Source organism: Haematobia irritans, chromosome 3 (genome assembly GCF_050003625.1).
Source record: "Haematobia irritans isolate KBUSLIRL chromosome 3, ASM5000362v1, whole genome shotgun sequence".
NCBI classification, from domain to species: Eukaryota; Metazoa; Arthropoda; class Insecta; order Diptera; family Muscidae; genus Haematobia; species Haematobia irritans.
The window spans coordinates 172717866-172732473 of record NC_134399.1 but is presented as its reverse complement, the minus strand read 5'-3'; the positions used below and the strand labels follow the sequence as shown (position 1 = coordinate 172732473).

At 34.1% G+C, this 14608-nt stretch overlaps 1 protein-coding gene across 5 annotated transcripts in view; it reads left to right on the top strand.

The window, feature by feature from the left end:
- The first annotated feature begins 6348 nt into the window (after positions 1-6348).
- rudhira (breast carcinoma-amplified sequence 3 protein rudhira) overlaps positions 6349-14608 on the top strand; it is a 113089-nt gene continuing 104829 nt past the window's right edge. The window contains exons 1-2 of one of the 5 annotated variants that reach the window (XM_075298533.1): positions 10008-10086; positions 11176-12801. The gene's annotated coding sequence lies outside the window, so the exon portion shown is untranslated. Of the gene's footprint in view, positions 6623-10007; positions 10087-10674; positions 12802-14608 lie in introns of those variants that run through there. The other 4 variants (XM_075298535.1, XM_075298536.1, XM_075298538.1 and 1 more) reach the window with 4 other exon arrangements.

Below are 14608 nucleotides of genomic sequence, written 5' to 3'. Positions count from 1 at the left end.
CCCCGAATTAAAATCTTGGCTACGGCCTTGCATTGAGTGATTTCTGAGTAAAGGCCGGTACTATGTTCATTCTTGCGAAAAATTTTTATGGAAACCATTATTTCGCACATAGAAAGCGGCGTTTTTTAGGTAGCTTGGAGCGCTATTTTACAGGGAGCGATATTGGATTAAGTTGGTGGTGTTGATTGTTTTTACAAAATAACATTTTATTTTTCCTTGGGCAATTGATCTGCTATTCCTTTGATCCTTTGTATAGTTTCGGAACAAAAATATGGTCCGTGTTTGATTTATAAACCCGCACAATAAATAAATTATTTCTTAATTCACATTGCAAATGGCGCCGTGCTATAAACGTCAGTTTTTCAACACGAAAAAACAAAGTATCACAAATGGAAAAAATTTCGCAAATTGTTCGCATTTTTTGGTTTTGTATGGAGTTTCAACGCGAAAACCGAACAGAGTACCGGCCTTAATATAACAGTTTCCCCCAAAGAGAATTTGGACAGAGGACAGTTTAAATAAATTTGAGAGTGTGTATTAGGGGTGTGATTTTCGTAACTGAATTTTTATTTATGTGAAAGTTACAATTTATTTGATATATGATATTTATTAAATAGGATAGTTTATGTAATGTTTCGTAAAGACAAAGGATAAGAAAAAAGGAAAATATAAATAAACTACAAATAAGGAAATTAATAGTAATGGTCTGTTTTGAATCCGTGGAAGTAACTTTTGCATTCAAATAATAACTTATCCCCGTATTGGGAAGTTGGAAATAAATATGTGGAAAGTTTTTTTTTTTTTTTTTTTTTTTTTTTTTTTTTTATGTGCAATATGCGGACGGGCTCAAGGGGTCACCTAATAAACCTCATTTAGAATCTTTTGGTGACCAAGGCTGGGATGGGCGACTGGTGGTCTACATCTATCACCCTTCTTTGGATTTCTGGTTTCCTGGGAATGCGTGTAACTCTTTACTTTGTGAGAATACATATTGTAACGTCTGTGGGCTATCCAAATGAGAGGAACCTCGTTATATGCCTAGTGCCGAAAACGGCTCGTAATAACAGGATGCAAAAATATATAATATATGTATGGTATGGTATCCGAACCTTTTTGTAATAAGGAGTTCATGGTAGTCATGTCTTTCATATATAAAAACCAATGCTATTTTCGTCTTTCGTAACGCAAATCCGTGAGTAATACTTTCTTCTTATTAACCTTATCTCGTTTTATATATATTACGGTTTCAATTGAGGTTATAAAATAATCTTTTTTTGGAGTGAGCTAAAAATCTCAAAATGTATTTTAAATATGCGTCTGTTACATTTAGTGCGGAAATATAACAGCGGCAACACTGTCATGAGTGCAAGTTCAGATATGAATTTTTCTAATGAGTGAAATATTGGAACGATATTCACTAGAGTCCTCTCTTGTCCATATTCTACATCTGAAGTGAGGCATCTTTAGGAAATTTAAATCTTCGTATGAACTAAAAATATCAATGAGCTATCGGCCACTAGAGGGAGCTGGTTTAATTTAATTTCTTTTCAGTTTCGAATTGTGAAAATTATGCCACTCAGTGGTAAATTCAGGGCATTTTCAGCACTGCCCACAAACGAGAGTGTTGCGATAAGTAGAGTTGCCTCTCGTTGAACATATCCCAGATGTTGGCCACAATATAAGTTATATCTGACGGCATAATCTGCTTGTTAATGTGATCGATAACACATTTGTCGATTATTTAGTCATCGCTGACAATTCGTATCAATTGCCACACTATAAGATTCGTTATGCGCTTTACAGACTATGGGCCATGCAGACTATAAGTTTATCCGGACGACAGTGGTCGTGTCGAACACATCCCATATATTGGCCACAATATAAGTTAAGGTTAGTACTAAGTTCGTATTTTTCACCAAAACACTAAATTCAAAATACAAAAATACATATGAAGACGATTATATTTTCATAAAGTCTTGTGAAATAATGAATTGAAAAAATCTAAGGAATTGATTGTGAATCATTTTATATATATAATTTCATTAATTTAAAAAAGTAACCGTGAAAACAAGCTGGTTTTCAGCTTGAAAACTGAACATAGTACCCAGCTTTAAGTCCGAAGGCATAATCGGTATTTGTAAAGAATCTTACAGTGTGTCGGATCGATACGACTTGTCGGCGATGACTAAATAATTGGTAAATGTGTTATCGATCCCATAAACATGCAGCAGTATCGATTATGCCTTCGGACTTAACTTATAATGTGCACAATATTTGGGATATGTTCGACACGAGCATGGCTTTTGTAACAATAGTGATGGCAAAATACTTTCATGTACATATTGTACTTCTTGAAACGCTTCTCCATCACAGTTGGCGATGGTTGTAGTGTCATTTACGAGTCAGTGGTAGCGATGAGCATAAAATGGAACTTTGAAATGCTGGCAGGGTTAACGAGATTTCGTAGGTTTGAAGATTTAACAGCTGCTTGTAAATATATCAAAACAAACACAATCCCGTATGTGCACACGCACACACACATCCATTGGGGCAGGGTTGCAAAAAGCACATTTTTAGTACTACCCTGCCAACATTTTTTGAATTTGGGGGCGCTTCTGAGAATCCCCACTACGTCGAAAACAGTCGTATACGATATCCAAAACTCCTCGGAAAAGCGCCGTCACTATTGAGAAGTTGTACCACGCCAAGTTACTACAAAAAAGTATCGCATGAGTGCAATTATTAGGAGCCCTTTCGGATACATTTAGAAGGACGCCAATAAGAGCCCCTTCAAACAATCAGACAAAGTGTATTTTAAGATAGTTGTAAAAGAATCATTGTGGTCAAGTAAAACACGATTGTTTAGATGTTTATTAATTTTATGAAACATTTATAAATTCTCATAAATATAACATTTATACGACTATCACATCACATTTAACACATTTTTATGCATTAATAAGAGATTGATGTTGAGTTACAAGTTGTAAGTTAAATGTTGTAGCGTCTATCAGCCAGTACTTTTATTCCCAATGGAGGCAGCGTGTCTGGAAAAATATTTGAAAAACTATCACTTTATTCCATTTGGAAAGTCAAAAATTGTTCACCAATTTACTTTTCACAATTTTAACCGTAATAACTATGTTTTCAGCACTTTATTTTCGTTTTCATTGAAATAAATTATAATAAGCCTTGTAACAATAGTGATGGCAAAATACTTTCATGCGAATAGTGATAGCAAAATACTATCACAGTTGGCGATTGTTGCAGTGTCACTTTCGAGTCTGTGGTAGCGATGAGGATGAAATGGAACATTGAAATGTTGGCCTTAGTTGTACAAGACAGTATAGGGGATTTTGAAAGTAATTTTGTTGAAATCCTCTACGAGCCAGCTGAAATTTGCCTACTAAAAATCTACTGAGATCTAGAAGGATTTCGGCCAAAATCCTCGTTTACGAGGATATCGTGCATAGTGCGAACGTAGTATAATCCTTTGAAAAATTGTTGCAATTTAGCATTTTTCAAGCGTGTGTGTTTATTGGGATAGTACATAGTACATACAACCTATAATGCGCCTTGCAGACTATACGTTTATCCGGACGACAGTGGTCGTGTCGAACATATCACATATATTGGACACATTTAAGTTAAGTCCGAAGGCATAATCGTTACTGCTGCATGTTTATGGGATCGATAACACATTTATCGATTATTTAGTCATCAACGAATTGTCGTATCGATTGGACACATTGTAAGATTCGTTATAAACGCAGACATTCCATCCGGAAAAACTTATAGTCTATAATGCGCTTTACAGACTATCAGTTATTCCGGAAGACAGTGCTCGTGTCGAACATATCCCATATATTGTGCACACTATAAGTTAGGTCCGAAGGCATAATCGATACTGCTGAATGTTTATGGGATCGATAACACATTTACCGATTATTTAGACATCGCCGACAAGTCGTATCGATCCGACACACTGTAAGATTCTTTACAAACACCGACATTCCGTCCGGAATAACTGATAGTCTGTAAAGCGCATAAAGCGGACCTTAGACGGTCGGATAAACACTCCGACAGAGGTTCGTCTATTTGTTGTGTGTTCGTTCAAGTTTTGCCCTTACACTGCACGAACAAATGTGATGGCAACATGAAAAAATAAGAAGAAGCATAAACAAACAATGAAGTTGTATGAAGATTTATGGGTGAAACCATTTTTTACTGAAAAAATGGAAGAAAATCCTGGTATATGTGTCAAAACAATGATTCCTGAAGTAATCCACATTTAATATATTACAAATTACTTGATGAATTTCAAAATACTTGTCGTCTGGTTTTCCATTGATTGGAAGTGCAATTTTCCACGTTTTTGCCACAATACTGGTTTAGATTTATATATTTCTTTAATTTTCAAATAGAATTGGCGATCCATCATTAATTTCATTGCAGAAATGCCTGTTTTTAATGTAAAAATAAATTTGTGTTTGATAATGTTTGTCGAACATCCCCTTACACTCAATGATTTGTACCTCTCAACCAGAAAAAATCAAAGTTGTTTTGATTTTATGCCAACACGTCCCCGCGACAGCCGAACACGACCTTATAAAGGGTGATTTGTTAAGAGCTTGATAACTTTTTTTTAAAAAAAAACGCATAAAATTTGCAAAATCTCATCGGTTCTTTATTTGAAACGTTAGATTGGTCCATGACATTTACTTTTTGAAGATAATTTCATTTAAATGTTGACCACGGCTGCGTCTTAGGTGGTCCATTCGGAAAGTCCAATTTTGGGCAACTTTTTCGAGCATTTCGGCCGGAATAGCCCGAATTTCTTCGGAAATGTTGTCTTCCAAAGCTGGAATAGTTGCTGGCTTATTTCTGTAGACTTTAGACTTGACGTAGCCCCACAAAAAATAGTCTAAAGGCGTCAAATCGCATGATCTTGGTGGCCAACTTACCGGTCCATTTCTTGAGATGAATTGTTCTCCGAAGTTTTCCCCCAAAATGGCCATAGAATCGCGAGCTGTGTGGCATGTAGCGCCATCTTGTTGAAACCACATGTCAACCAAGTTCAGTTCTTCCATTTTTGGCAACAAAAAGTTTGTTAGCATCGAACGATAGCGATCGCCATTCACCGTAACGTTGCGTCCAACAGCATCTTTGAAAAAATACGGTCCAATGATTCCACCAGCGTACAAACCACACCAAACAGTGCATTTTTCGGGATGCATGGGCAGTTCTTGAACGGCTTCTGGTTGCTCTTCACTCCAAATGCGGCAATTTTGCTTATTTACGTAGCCATTCAACCAGAAATGAGCCTTATCGCTGAACAAAATTTGTCGATAAAAAAGCGGATTTTCTGCCAACTTTTCTAGGGCCCATTCACTGAAAATTCGACGTTGTGGCAGATCGTAAGTCTATTCATGATGAAATGTCAAAGCATACTGAGCATCTTTCTCTTTGACACCATGTCTGAAATCCCACGTGATCTGTCAAATACTAATGCATGAAAATCCTAACCTCAAAAGAATCACCCTTTACTATCGGATTTGTCGCCGCAACGTGTTGTGTCGCAGGGTTTATCCGACCGTATAAGGTGCCCTTAAGACGCATTATAGGCCGACACACAATGAACATACCGTTTAATTCCTCGCTCTATTCTTTGGTTTGAAAAAAGTTGAAGCACACGTAATTACATGAGCATGCACACAACAAGTGTAAGCTTGGCGCCGAAGCTTCAAAAAAAGTTTAAAATATTTTAACTTTTTGGGCTTTGGTAGGCTGTTTTGTTTTTGACGTTAAAAACATTTGTTGCTTACAGGTTTGTAATTGAAAATATAAATTTGTTTATATTTATGAAACGAGCATTGCGCTTTTCTATGTGTGTTGGAAAAAATAATGCCGCTTTAGAGCAAAGAAAAAAGCTAATGCGCTTTACAGACTATCAGTTATTCCGGACGACAGTACTCGTGTCGAACATATCCCATATATTGTGCACAATATAAGTTAAGTCCGAAGGCATAATCGATACTGCTGCATGTTTGTGGGATCGATAACACATTTACCGATTATTTAGTCATCGCCGACAAGTCGTATCGATCCGACACACTGTAAGATTCTTTACAAAAACCGACATTCCATCCGGAATAACTTATAATCTGTAAAGCGCATAAAGCATACGCCTCCTTTTTTTCATTGTGTTTCGGCCTTATACGAACTTAATACCAAGTGGGTACATCCCTTAACCCAATACAACCCTGTTTCGTTCCCATTCCGTTTTCTCTTCGAGTAATCATCTTCAACGACGTTTATGTTTATACTACACCGACTCAGTATTTCTTCAACGAAACAAAACAAAGACGCAATATAGATCGAACCAAAAAAACTAAAAATTGAGTGTTTTATCGAATTTAAATAGCAAAAATGAACAATTAATGAAAACCGTTAACAGTAACGAAGCAGATACAATGGGTGATGTATAGAATTCAAATGAATTCTCTTTTAAAAGATGTCTTGATAATTTTTCGGAAAATCAGTATTGGGATATACAGTAGCAAAGAGTGTTGTCAACCATATTCAAGATAACATCATAAAATACGGAACAACGTATTTTGAGGTAAGTTGATAATTTTGTCCACACTGTTGCAGTTTACAAATTTGTTGCAGTTTACAAATTTGCAAAATTTGCATCTTCATAAATTTGAGCAAAAGCAAAGTTCAGAATGTAAAATTGTTGTCAGAAAAACATTGATAGCTTTATGTGTTTTTGTCACAAAAGTTCAATTCAAAATTAGAATCGAAATTATAAATTAATAAATGGTTACTTTTATATTTAGCTTTGTAAAAAATCATTATTGTTCCAATATGACTTAAATTATGTTAAACCAAAAATGATTTTTATGATAATTTAGCATATACACCGTTTAGTTATTGAAACAAACTGATTTATTGTAATATTACTTTTCCATTTGCATTGTTATTTTAAGGCAGGAATTATCTTAGCCAAAAGAACTTATTCCTACCAAAAGAAACTATAATCTCCGTAAGTTCTAATGAAGTTGATTGAGTAGTTGTTTATCTTATTTGAACACAGAACTAGGCACAGAGCAAATAAAATTTTTAAATTAAATCCAATTTTATTCTGTAATACATATGTACGCAACTCACACTATACTTTTATTCCTCCTATAATTGTGCCATCCATTTTTTCGAGGCAAATTCCAAACTTTGGCCGCCACATAATTTATGTTCGGCGGCATAATCGCATTATCGATTATGTCGCCGAACTAATTTAAAAGTCGTCCAGTATTTGGAAAGTTTAAAAAGGCTATCGAATTAGGTTAGGTGGCAGCTAGATGTATTAGGCTTACATAGACTATTCAGTGGGAGCCACCGTGGTGCAATGGTTAGCATGCCCGCCTTGCACACACAAGGTCGTGGGTTCGATTCCTGCTTCGACCGAACACCAAAAGTTTTTCAGCGGTGGATTAACCTACCTCAGTAATGCTGGTGACATTTCTGAGGGTTACAAAGCTTCTCTAAGTGGTTTCACTGCAATGTGGAACGCCGTTCGGACTCGGCTATAAAAAGGAGGTCCCTTGTCATTGAGCTTAACATAGTATCGGGCAGCACTCAGTGATAAGAGAGAAGTTCACCACTGTGGTATCACAATGGACTGAATAGTCTAAGTGAGCCTGATACATCGGGCTGCCACATAACCTAACCTTAATCTTCAACTTTTGTATCTCTTTGAAGAATTCCAAATATTTTGTATTTCAATTACAAAATATCTCTTATGACTAAGTTCGGCTTCATCCGATCCGGCTGAAATTTGGTACATGGTGTTGGTATATGTTATCTAATGACCATGCAAAAATTGGTCCACATCGACCCATATTTATATATAGCCCCCATATAAGCCGATCCACAGATTTGACCTGCGGAGCCTCTTAGAGGAGCAAAATTCATCCGATCCGGTTGAAATTTGGTACGTGGTGTTAGTATATGGTCTCTAACAACCATGCAAGAATTGGTCCATATCGGTCCATAATTATATATAGCCCCCATATAAATCGATCCCCAGATTTGTCCTCCGGAGCCTCTTGGAGGAGTAAAATTCATCCGATCCGGTTGAATTTTGGAACATGGTGTTAGAATGTGGTCTCTAACAAACACGCAAGAATTGGTCCATATCGGTCCATAATTATATATAGCCCCCATATAAACCATTCCTTAGATTTGATCTCCTGAGCCTCTTGGAAGAGCAAAATTCAGCCGATCCGGTTGAAATTTGCAATGTGCTGTTAGTATAAGGCCGCTAATAACCATGCCAAAATTGGCCCATATCGGTCTATAGTTATATATAGCCGATCCCCAATCACACAAAAAATGATCCATATCGGTTCATAATCATGGCTGCCACTCGAGCCAAAAATAATCTACCAAAATTGTATTTCTATAGAAAATTTTGTCAAAATTTTACTTCTATAGAAAATGTCAAAATTTTATGTGGTCAAAATTTTATTTCTATAGCAACTTTAAACTTAATTATATAGATATTTAATCGGCCCTTTTGTAGTTTAATATATACCACGTATGGACTATGTGGTATATATTACGTTGTTAGGAAGTTTTATGATACCTTGCCATCGGCTTAAGTAGACGTTTCTACGCAATCTATGGTGGAGGGTACATAAGCTTCGGCCTGGCCGAACTTACGGCCGTATATACTTGTTAATTAACTAATTTAGAAATATAAAATTATTTGCAATCAATTCCTTGGATCTTTTCCATCCATTATTTGGCAAGACTCGATCAAAATATAATCGTCTTCATAAATATATTTGTACTTTTAATTTAGTGTTTTGGTGAAAAAACCGAACATAGTACTCACCTTTAAGGTGAGTACTAAGTTCGAGTTTAGCCACTAAAGTGAAAACTTAATGAGTAAAAAAGCATAAAATTATGCATATTTGTTGCAAATTTCATTATAACTTGATGGGGAATAGCCCAAACCAAATTTTCACAAAGTTTGTATTCCTTAAAATGGATTATTAAAGAACAGTAATCGTGAAAAAATGAGGATTTTAGCGGCTAAACTCGAACGTAATACCCACCTTTAAGGTGAGTACTATGTTCGAGTTTTTCACCAAAACACTAAATTAAAAGTGCAAAAATATATATGAAGACGATAACATTTTTATCAAGTCTCTTCAAATTATGGATGGAAAAGATCCAATGTATTGATTGCGAACCATTTAATATTTCGAAATTAATTGATTAAAAAAAGTAACCGTGAAAATAAGCTTGTTTTCAGCTTGAAAACTAAACATAGTACCCAGCATTACTGTTGAAAATACGTTTTCAAAATTACATATTCTCAATGAAAACTAAAAAATAGCGTATTGCAGAAAACGCTAATTACGCCTCACTGTTATATTCCAAGAGACTAAACTTTAGTATACATTGTAGAGTTTTCTCTCTCTCTCTCTCTTTCAGGGAAAATAAGGAATCAGCTGTTTTCTATGTCTCTTGTAGATTTTGGAAGTTTTGTTTACCTTTTTTGTTGTTTGCCTCAAAGACAATTAAAGAAGAAGACATGAATTGGGCATGTTGTTATTCTTTTTTCTCAAGAACCAGAGATTAGCCCCATACATGTTCGTTGAGAAGTTGCAACTTTTTTTCGGTTTCTCTTTTCATTTTGCATTCGTAACAAAACCTAATTCTCTTATTTTAGCAATTTTTTTAACTTTTAAAAGAACGAAAACACTTCATGAAACATTTAATTAATAATTTAATGCAAACGACACAGAAATTGGCAGGAACTTTTGAGAAAATAGCAAAATAAAAATTGTCTGTATCAAACCAGTAAGTTCGAAGCGCTTTTCCTACAAGTATGGGGCTAATCTCTGGTTCTTAGCACTAACACTATCAAAGCCCAATTCATGTCTTCTTCTTTAATTGTCTTTGGTTTGCCTCAAATGAAAATAGTTGTGTTTTGAATTTCGTGGAAGTAAGTCGATGAAGAAAAAATAAGAGGAATAAGAATATAGGAAAAAACAATTGATTCCTTTTATTAGTGTGAGTGATTTGATGATTTTTTTTCTGTTTCAACACAAAGAAAAATACACCCATATACAAACACCAACAATGATTTTTTGTAAGAGATTGTAATAGTGGTGGTGGAGTGCAACAGAAACATAAGTAATACAGCAATAGAGCAGATGACCCGACCCTACTATTGCATATAGTTATTACCAAAGACAATTAAAGAAGAAGACATGAATTGGGCATGTTGTTATTCTTTTTTCTCAAGAACCAGAGATTAGCCCCATACATGTTCGTTGAGAAGTTGCAACTTTTTTTCGGTTTCTCTTTTCATTTTGCATTCGTAACAAAACCTAATTCTCTTATTTTAGCAATTTTTTTAACTTTTAAAAGAACGAAAACACTTCATGAAACATTTAATTAATAATTTAATGCAAACGACACAGAAATTGGCAGGAACTTTTGAGAAAATAGCAAAATAAAAATTGTCTGTATCAAACCAGTAAGTTCGAAGCGCTTTTCCTACAAGTATGGGGCTAATCTCTGGTTCTTAGCACTAACACTATCAAAGCCCAATTCATGTCTTCTTCTTTAATTGTCTTTGGTTATTACATATAGAGGGAACAACAAGAAGTGGAGGAAAATAAAAACGAAAAATACTTCCATTAAATACAAAAAAAAACATTGACCATAACTGAGGGATAAAAGAAGAAAATATTCTAAATCCAAAACTGTTGTATATGAAATCAATGAAGAATTTAGAAAAAAAAAAAACTAAAGTCCGAATCGAGAACGGGAATATATAGTTTTTTTGTTTAAAATTATTAGATTTCGTAATTTTCTCTACGTGTGCACACAAACCAAAAGCAATAGCAACAAATACAACAGCAATAACATTATATAGAAAAAAATTTCAATATTTCTTTGTTCGTTTCCAAATGACGATGGCTACGACAATGTCTACAACGAAGTAAAACGACTCAAATAAATACACGTCTATTATTCTCGAGGAAAGACGACGATAAGATTTTTCAGTTGTTAAAAAAAAAATTGTTTGTTTTTTTTTGTTGTTTTTCGTTTAATAATTAAAATTAATTTTCTAATCGAATTTTTTATACTAAGTGTAGAGTGAACAAAAGAGACGAAGTACAAGAAAATAAAGTGCTCCATTGGTGGAAAAAATTGAAACGCAATTTATGAATGTGTGATAGGAAGAAAATATTAAGAATTGGAACTTGAAAAGTCTTCTCAGAATAACACACCCCCAAGCAAGACAGTAACAAAATACCAAAACACCAACAATTAATCAAGTCGCAAGAGATAAAAATATCCTGTAGGATTGTGCAAGGCTATTTCAAGTGAAAGAAAACATCTTTCAAGAAATTTTTAAAATGTCCCATAAAGCTCTATGAACAAGGAAAATAGTAAAAATAAAAAAATTACAAAATTTTAAAAATTTTATTAACCTTGGGCTAATATGCTATCCATTGCACCCAATGAAGGTCATTAAAGAGAAACATCATCATATGACCCCCAAAAATTTGAAATTGAAATAATCAACCAGCCTAACATTGTTCCATTTTGGAATCAAACATCTATAAAATTCTACATATCATGGACATGGAACAAAAGCAGTAAATAAAATTCTTTATTTTTCATTGGTTAAAAATCAATCAAACTACTTTGCTGTAGCCAGGCAGAAGAGCCATTCAATCTCATCTACTCTTCTTGGCCTACCCCACCCCCAGCTCTTCGAGGTAGTTTCCAACATCATCCTTTTTGAGTTTAAGCCAAAAACGAAAACCAGAAGAGGAAACAACCTGAAACAAAACAGGAGTACCTTTTATGCCCTTTAGTTTCCATTAAACCCGATTTTGCTGCTTCATTCTCCTCTATCTATATTGCACTGTGACTTTGACTTTGGCCAAGAACAGAGCAAAATACACATAAACGTCAACGTCGTGGAATTATCGGGAATGAAAAAGCTCTGCGCCAGTGTTAACAGCTGAGCTAGAGCTGCATAAAATCTTCATAACAAAGCAACAAATCCAATCAAATTGCTAGCAGTTCAAATGTAAATAGAAACGAAAAAACAAGAATTGTACATTAACAGCAAAAATAGAAGAGATACAAAACAAATCCAGATAGCGAACGAGAGATAGAGGGTACTAGAGTGTTTATGTGAGAGCGTAATTTGTGACCAAAATAATAATAACAACAAACAAAAGCCATAAAATAGAAAACAGATGATTTTTGTTTTGTTTGTTCTACAATAAAGAGTCCCACCGCGCCACCAGCAAACGTCAAAGCAGTGCTCATACACTTGTTTGAAAGAAAAAGAGAACAATACTTGGAAATAATTACTCTCTTTTTTGCACTCGCATTTCTTGCACTTTGTTCGCCTAACAAAAACAAAAGTTCTCTATGTTTGTTTGTTTGTTGTTGTTTGCAAGCAACTTTTGGATCCATCTGTGATCCTCTTTATATTGTGTTTGGTGAAACCCCCCTCCTACATCCATAATCAGGCATTGTGGTGCAGTCAAGCAAAGGAAGTCTGGCGACAGCTGGTTTTTATTATCAAATATCTATAGCTTGATATTTGTTTCTTCTGGATATTATCATCATTATCATCGTTCTTTTTTGTGGATACCTACCTATTCGTTTGGATCACTCAGCTGTTGGCAACAGTGGTGTAGTTTTTTGATATCTTCATATTTCATAAGTTCCTGAAACTGGAATTATCTATAGGTGAGTTGCACCAAAATATATACTTTAGTTGTGACCTAAAATTGAATAAAGAATATATACAGGGAGTTTAACCAATTTAATTTACAAATAAATAAATATTAGCAAATCGTATCTATCGTAAGGTTCCCTCCACCATTTTTCGGTAATCGCAATAATAAATTTCAAAATTTTGATTTGGCTATTTTATCAAATCCAATTCAAATCTAAAAACTTGCTACAATCATTAGCGTAGCTAGACAATTTTCCTAGGGGGGGCTATAGCCCCCCTAGCTAAAATTTGTAGACTGAACTTATAGGTTCAATTAATGTTTTATTTCATAAAATTGAATAAAAAATTAGACATCAAAATAACTCGACAAACAATTTATAATAAAGCAACTAAAAGTATTTCAACACTTTTCCTAGCAAAAAAATTGTGAGTTGTTCTAAAGGAACAACTTTAAAAGTACTTCCAAAAATGTCCTCAATTATTTTAACTACACAGGAAGTTTTTTTACTTAATTTTTTTTTCATATTTTAATGTGTAACTTTTTGTTTTCTTTTTTTTCAAATAGTTTAAAAAGAGAGTAAGAATAAATAAATTGGTACAAATTATTCAAATTTTGCCACAAACTTGCTAAATCCATTATAGAAAAATCGATAATTTTGGAAATTATTCCAGGAAAAACGTTTCAAACAAGCGTCAGAATGCATTAAAAATCATAAAAACAATATAAAAATTATTTATTTGGGAAAAAAATTTTTAATTCACATTCAAAACACTGAATTCGGATCTCACCTTAAGAAGTGATGCAAATTCATTGCAACGGCTGTTGAAACGGTGGACATTTGTCCTATGACAAGCTCATATTACATTCATTGCTTCTCCGCCAATTTTGCACCACTTCTAGACCAAAAAAGAACATTTTCACTACTTTTTTGGCAACGCTTTTTCGCAGCATTATTAAGATATTAATTTATGAAAGAATAGTTTTAATATTAACTACTATTTTTTTAATTAAATTGACTAAACTAAATCAATCATAAGTTCAACCACAGCTTTATTTCATAAATATCTGACTTCAAACATTGCCATCGGCAATTGCTACCACAACCCAAGTAATTCGATTCTTCATGAAAGTCTTTAGCGGAAATTTGTGCGATTGTATATAATTGTTTAATTTTTATAATAATTAAAAAAAACTATTGACATTTATTGAAAAATGGAAAATCATAAATAGAGTTTCAAATTCTGGGGGGGGGGCTAAAATTTTTCTGGGGGGGTCTGAGTCCCCTCCCCAGAGGCCTTCCTACGCTTATGGCTACAATATTCCCTTCCTTCACAGAAAAAACAATCACCAAAAATTTTCCAATTAAAATTTTAATTGAATTAAAAAAGCAAAATATGTTCAACTAAAAATTTAATTGGCTCAACAAAATTTTTAATTGAAACAAAAATCAATCACAACATGTTATCCTATCAATTAAATTTTTTTAATTGGAACAATTAATTTTTTAATTGACTTTATTGATTGATAGTCATTGAACACATTCCAATTAAAAATTAATTTCGTGATTGAATACAAAAAATATTTATTTTTTGTGTTACAACCAGACCCATCTTTCCCACAGGGCACGTGTCCAGGGCCCCGCGATTAATAAGGGCTCCCTAGCTCCTGCCAGATTGCTGAATTTTATTATGAAAATGTTAATGGGAAAGAGTTAGAAATGGAATGTTTGCATTTAACAGAATATTTGAAAATTGTGGACAGTGAAAATGAGGGAAATAATTCTATGTTAAAAACATATCAACTCTTGAAAGAAAACA